Below are 7,535 nucleotides of genomic sequence, written 5' to 3' on the forward strand. Positions count from 1 at the left end.
TATACTGTAAGAATATGTATTTTGGCAGCATTTTGTGTATGTGCTATAGCTTATCAGACGCAGCCAGAGGCAAAGTGCTATGGCAGTGGTGTCAGAGATGGCACTTGAAGCCATCCTTGTGGGCACTCAGGCTATTGTCCCAGTAACGAGTTTGCAAGATAGGACTTATGGTGGCCCTGCACTCACAGGCAGAGCCGGTATCCGGTCTTCATGTGATCTGAACTAAATACATTAAGTAATAATTTTCTACCAATCCATTCCTTTTAATTTCAAATCTAATAAACGGTAAGTCAGTTATATAATGTTTATTGAGACCCTTCCATTCTCAGTCTCCCCCACTGTGCCTGAGCTGCCACCAAGGGTCTCATAGAGAAGGGTCCCCAGCTGTGCCAGATATCGAGTCCTCCTAAATGTCAGCGCTACTTATTTCTGTCTGTATATCCTCTCACAATCACAATTTTCCCTCCTCGCACTGAACACTCCTTTCTTCCAGAGCAATTCTACATTTTACGCCTCTTTTAATGAATTATACGACATAACACGAAAATAACAGCAATTTCTTTTTAATTACTAGAAGCCGCACATAAAAATGAAAGCAATAAATTAATGTGACTCTTCATTGTTGTATCGGAGACCATTTTTTAAAAGTTGTTTTTTTGCTATTATTTTTCTTCTGTTTTGTCAAAGTAAACACTTTAAAATCTGGGCATCAGTTCAGAGCCGAACCATCCTAATTTATTTGGCAAAACAAATCCGCTGGGAACGCGCTCATTTAAATGTTTCCTTTTGTTCGTGTTTATGATCTTTTCGATGATTTTGTTCTTCTGAGCTTTGGCAATGGATCTAAACAGTGATACTATTTACAGGTACTTATTGGTGACTCGTTTCTTTCTTTAAGGTCTTTAGATTTGGGGAATTATTGTTTATAGTCCCAGGGTCATTGCAACCATGTTAGAAGTTTGGTGAGAACCAATGAATAGCATTTTGGGAGATCAAATGTTACGTTTATGGTGCAAATAGGGCGCAATAATATCCGTTTTTGAGCTATTTTCTTTTATGGTCCATCTGCCATATTTCTTCCTCATCAATGAAGGAAGTCACAAAGGCGCTTTGAAAACATCTGAAAGAATAATTAAGCAGAGTTGAAGGAGATGTTTTTTTAAAGAAAAATGTAATTAATATTTTAATTTACTCTTATTATTATTATCAACCCCTTATTGACCACCATATCGACAGATCTTAAAGGGGTATTCTAGGAATCAGCATAATTCATATACAAATGAGTCAGTAAAATATAAGCTAATGTGTATTTAGTTGTCATTTAAAATTTTGCTCCCCTTAGCAGAAAATGCTGTTGACATAGACTGTGATGAAGAATTAAGATGCTACTGGCCCTTTAATCAGTCCATTAATTTCCTCTTCGCGGAGAAGACACAGAAGATGGCCGATGGTCACATGTCCACATCACATGTCCTGCACCTGCCTGGGCAGGTCATGTGATCTTCTCTATGTTTGGCTGTAGTGGGTTGGTTGCAGTGCATCCAGTAAGGCTGGTGTTTTGGTGATGTGTCATGATGGCAGTTGCACATCATTACTATGGTAACAAAGCAGGACAGTCTGTTACATAATCACTGGGGGCAGAAAATAAGATGGAGGAAGAGTTACTGAGAACCAAAGGATCATGGGACTTGTAGTTTCCAGTGGCGGCCATCTTGGTTATAACTTCACCTGCTTTATAAAGGCCATAAAATTTTGTGAATCATAAAATCAAACCATTTAAGCTGCATTTTGTAACTAATGACATTAAGTTTTGTTTATAGCATCAACGGTTTTTGTATCAGAAGTTCATATTCCCAGAATACCCCTTTAAGGGTTCCTCTTATGATGCATCACATTTCTAGAAGACTTTACTTCCCATCAGATCACTACTAGCACTAATACCCGGGATTGGAAAAGCTCAGATGCTGGGTGTTTAACCTTTTTGACATTGCAGTCAAACATGAACCACAATGTCTGAATTTCTGGCATCATCACACAAATTTAAACTTGGTATCATTGTACTCTATCAACCCAGAGAAAGAAGGTTCATGTTACATATGTTGTATGATATAGACAGAAAATCTTTATGGAAAAAAAAAATTTGGGTCAGATTTGTGTTCTATTTCAAATATACTGCATAGAAATGGTTAATAAAAGTTGATCAATAGCATATATAAAACCCAAAATTATACACTAAAAATTTGGAATTTTTCCAGCAAAAGACCGCATAAATCTAAAAAGATAGTATAATCTAATAAAAATATGTCCACCAAATGGGAACAATCTAAATTGACAGAAAAACATATTCCCCAATTGAAACATTCTTATTATAGCTAATTATGTATTAGAATCTCTGACTCTATTGGACCAAGCCAATACAAGTTATATAAGATGTCTCCTGAAGCAGCACTCCTGTACCTTTGTGTAATCATACCTTTATGTAGGTTGTCGGTAGCAGCAAGACTGTTAAAATATATTTAAATTCCAGGATTGTAGCTGAACTTGGAGCTTTGTCATGCATTTCCACATGTGGGATTATTAAAGTTTTATCCTATCCTATCTCCTCATTGTAATGCTGCGAAGTCCCTTCCCCAATTAACTGTTGCAGTTTTTATACAGAATTTTCCTACAGCAGTGACTCATAGCAGACGGGATGGACTTTTCTGTGTTTAGTGAATAGATCTCATACACCAGTGCACTGGTGAATCCATATCCTAGAATATGAAAGGTACTTTTGAAAGTCCTGCTGCTACTATCAACACAAACAAATGGATGGTCACCCAGCTCTCCAGGACCAATATCTAACACTCCCTGCAGCTTTGTATAGTCAAAGTGCCTCCATAAGTATTATAAATACCCCATAGTAGTTGAGGGCCCCCTTACATATCCTGCATTGGGAACATGCATCTTTAAGATATGCCTTTCAAGATGTATAGGAAAAACCATGTATATGTCAACAGAGAAAGAATTGTATATAACAGAAGAGGGTATAAAGACGTAGCGTTGCGGAGTAGGGAGGTAATAAAGTCGTACTGTTGCCATGCCTTCGTAAAGTGGGTGGAGCAATGTGACTTAAAAAATTAGGAACCCTTTAAGATGACACTTCCCTGTAAATTCAGATACATTTCCTGTATGTTTTAACTCCAGGTCAAACACATTTTATGCAATGTGAATACCAACATGTTCTTTTTATGCAAGCGATGCTGCACCAAACATGTTCTCGGATGAAAAGGAAAGGTATCTGAGGGAAGGCTTCCCCTTGATGTTCACTAGGTGCAAAGTTCTTTGATGTACCATATTTGTTGTTGAGAGTCTCCCTTCCTAACCTCGGGACAAACATTGGGTCATTTATATTTTTCGGCTTCGTATACAGATATACAATGATATAGAATGGGAGCCAATGTTAGAAGAACTTTACTTCCTTTATTGCTGTAGGGTTTGTATTTAATTTTTTTGCTTTTATGTTTTATTTGCTGGCTGACCCTGGGAAAATACAATATTTGACCTCAGAATGAAGAGAATGCTCTGTCGTTCACTTGAATGCGCTCTTACATTAGTCTTGTTGTTGTAACTCATAAACCAAAGAAAGGCTCGAGTAAATCTGGCCTCTAAAAGCGGGGCTGGCCCCAGTGAGGAAGGAGTTAATGCTATCGATGTGCGTTAGGAGTCTGATTCAGCCTGTTCGTGCCTCAACGTTAAATGTTACGAAGAGTTGTTTATTATTGCAGTACCTGAATGACACATACCAAATAAAAGAAATGCAAATGTTGAGGCCTACAACTTAGGTGTTTAGAGAATATATATGCGGCGTGGGCGGCTCGATGAGATAGAAACAACACTACAGATGTTTTTGCAGCTCTTAGCAGGGGGCATTATATTGTATAAGCAGGATGGCAATATTTATGTGACAAGTACATGGTCAAACAGAATCAGCATCTACTACAATAAAAGGCTACCCATATACCCATATGGCCCCCCTTCCCCCCCATGACAGTTGTGTGTATGAGGCCTTAGTTAGCTAATTTCCCCTAAAAACATTTTGGGCATATTGAAATCCAAGCACAAAATCCTTATGTCTCTTGACAACTGCCGTTGGGAAGAGTAGACAGCCTTCATAAAAGTTAGGAAACCAGTGGGAAACCGATATCAGTCCAGTGTTTACAGCCAGTAAAGATGTCAAATATTAAAATACTTTGGTTAAAGGGACCCTGTTAGTTCAGCTAACACTAACTAAACATATATTTTAATACTGCTATTATACAGCAACACAACTATCCCTATATTGTTATTCCCCATACCTGTAAAGTTGCACAGTCTGTTCATAAAGTTGACTAACCATCTATGCAGATGATACTATATGACTCTGATCTTCATCTGTCCTTTAAGTTGAGTCTGGCATACTCATGTCTTTCCTTCTCACCTGCGCCTCCAGCTCATTCCCGACTCCTTTATGAATGAGCGAAAAGCAACATGCTGTAGAGAATTCCTGAGTGAGAGATGAATAAGAGAGTTGATTTCTCTTCAGCAGGAAGGGGAGAGTGATGTAGCAGAGCCAACTTGGCAGAAGAGAAAGCATGCCCCTTGTCAATCAGGAAGCTAGGTGCGTGGGTGAGCTATATGAATATGTATAGATGGTGAGTCCATTTTATAAATGCACTGTGGCATGTTACAGACATGGGAAAGAACAATATAGGGATAGTTGTACTGCTGTATAATAGCAGTTTTCAAAGATATGTCTAGGCACTAACAGGTTCCCTTATAGGTCTGACACAAATAGATCCAAAACAGTGTTGCTACAGTTGTACTGGAAACTGGTATTAAACCTCTTCTAGTCCACTGAAAAAATGATTTTTTTAAATAAATAAATTACAATTTTTATTTTTTATTCATTTTTTTCAATTGGATTTGGTGCCTGAAAAACCTGTGTAATGCATTAGGGGATAAGCAGCTAAACAGGCAATAGTTATGCTTACTCACTGAAGGGGAAAGAACATGAAAACCGGTACACCGCCCATATTATTACGCTCATTGATTTTCCATATTTAGTGATAAAAAAATCTTTAAAAATGCTATTCTTCATTGATTTTCCAATATGTAAATCATTTGGATTCACTGTAAATCTCAAACCTGATGATGTGACTCTCCCAGCTCTATCCATATTCCAGTCCTAAGGCTTTCATCTTTGACATTTTACTACATTCATGCTTAGTATGGCTTTATAAAGGAGAACTCCTTGAAGGTAAAATTACTCAGAAAAAAAATTTCCAAGAGTAAATTATGTCTTTTGGACTTAGTCATGGTTTTGGTCATGCTGCTCAATAATCAATGGGTTTTGTATTGTGCCCATCAGCAGCAATTTTAGTTGCTGATGTCTTGCCACAAGATGTATATATTTATTTATTTCCAATAAATCCACTCATTTAAAATAAAATTATTTAAGAATATATTATTAGAATTATTGCATTAAAACCTTTAAATAAAAACTTTACTTTTTCACATAGCAAATCTACATACAACATATGTAAGAAGCTTGGCTCAATTATCATAGAAACTTGTGTATAAGCTGAGTTTTTCAGCACAAAGACTGTGCTGAAAAACCCAATCTCGGCTTATACACAAATGTATAAAAAAAATAAACTTCCATACTCACCTTCTGACGTTCCCCGATGTTGTCAGCGGCTCCTCCTCTTCCCTTACCTCGTAGCAGAGTGGACACAGACATGCGATCTGCCCGCCAGAGCACACTGTGATGTCATTAGGGATGGCACTGCCGCATCATAGTAAGAGCCAGCGGGCAGAGCGCAGGAAACACGTCTCTGCCCATTCTGCTACAAGAAAGAGAAGAAGGAAGAGGAGTCTCGGGGTCACAGGGAATTTCATTAGGGGGGCTGCAGAAAATGTAATTGATGAGGGCTGTAGGGTATTTCATTAGAGGGACTGCTGAGCATTACATTATTTGGGGGACTGCAGAGCATTACATTATTTGGGGGACTGCAGGGCATTTCATTAGAGACTGCTGAGCATTACATTATTTGGGGGACTGCAGGGTATTTCATTATTTGATGGACTGCTGAGCATTACATTATTTGGGGGACTGTAGAGCATTTCATTCCTGGGGGCTGCAGGGCATTTCAATATGGGGGCTGCAGGGCATTTCATTAGGAAGGCTGCAGTGCATTTCATTATTTGGGGAGATGCTGCAGGGCATTTAAATATGGGGGGTGCATGAGGCATTTCATTACTGTGGGAGGCTGCTGGGCATTACATTACTCGGGGAGGCTATGACCAATGCATTTTCCACCCTAGGCTTGTACTCAAGTCAATACATTTTCCCAGTTATTTGGGGTAAAATTAAGGGCCACGAGTTTGGTAAAATTATACTCGAGTTTATCCAGCATTACCAATAGAATGAGCTTAAATTGGAATACATAGAGCTTGTCCAATTTTGTGCAATAAAACGTAAAGACATTTTCCAATATACTTTCTGTATCAATTGATTACGATTTTCTAGATCTCTGCTTGCTGTCATTCAACAGGAAGCTTCATTGTTTACTTCCAGTCTTCAGTTTCGGACTGGTGTGCTTAGAGCACACTAGTGAAATCTTTTCTTGGGGTCTTCCACTGTACAGCTACGTGCAAATATCACCTGATATCTGTTTGACAATTCCTAAAACATAGCTGACTGATACCTTACATCAGGGGTCTCAAACTCAATTTACCTGGGGGCCGTTGGAGGTAGATTCTGGGTAAGGCTGGGCCGCATCAAGTTTTCCACACAAAATGCGCTTACAAAATATCATTATTCAGATTCAAATGTCACGGCGTCTCCCAGTGCAAGGAAAGCCCCAAGCTGGGAGACGTGTTTTCTCTATGAACGCGTCCTGTGTACCGAGGGGTCCCAAGCTCCTACCGCACTGAGCCCAGTCAGGGACACTCCATTCCCCCCCCCCACACCCGGTACTTGTCTCCCCGTGTCCCTCCCATCGAAGAAGATGAAGTCGCCGCTCTGACCTGCACCAAGTGCGTTCAGAGCGGCGACTTCATCTTCTTCAAGTACCGGAGGGAAGGGGATTAACCGGTTACGGGCCCTTTCCTGTTTTTTCATGTCCATTTTTCACTCCCCACCTTCAAAAAACTATAACTTTTTTATTTTTACACGTAAAGAGCTGTGTGATGGATTGTTTTCTGCGTAACAAATTGCACTTCATAGTGATGGTATTAAAGGAAACCTACCACCACAAATCTACCTATAAAGGTAGATTGGGTGGTAGGTGCATCAATGGGACGTGAGGATAGCCCTTTTAAGGGCTAATCCTCACGTCCCCTCACTTTTTTGGTAACTTTTATTCCACATTTATTTAAATTTACTTATGCGGCTACCGGGGCGTGGAGTAGCCGCATATGAGATTACATGAGGCGGCTACTCCACGCCCCGGTACCCACTTTACCCCTCCTACTCACCCATCTTCGGCGCGCAGCTCCGCATAGCTGCGCGC

At 39.6% G+C, this 7,535-nt stretch overlaps 1 long non-coding RNA gene across 1 annotated transcript; it reads right to left on the bottom strand.

Annotated features, from left to right (window-relative positions):
* Positions 1-585: 585 nt before the first annotated feature.
* LOC140125717 (uncharacterized) lies at positions 586-5,739 on the bottom strand. Its single transcript, XR_011854712.1, has 3 exons — positions 5,690-5,739; positions 4,338-4,525; positions 586-1,120 (listed from the first exon to the last, which is right to left on the bottom strand). It is a non-coding gene; the product is annotated as an uncharacterized lncRNA (long non-coding RNA).
* Positions 5,740-7,535: the final 1,796 nt, after the last annotated feature.

Source organism: Engystomops pustulosus, chromosome 4 (assembly GCF_040894005.1).
Source record: "Engystomops pustulosus chromosome 4, aEngPut4.maternal, whole genome shotgun sequence".
Taxonomy (NCBI): Eukaryota; Metazoa; Chordata; class Amphibia; order Anura; family Leptodactylidae; genus Engystomops; species Engystomops pustulosus.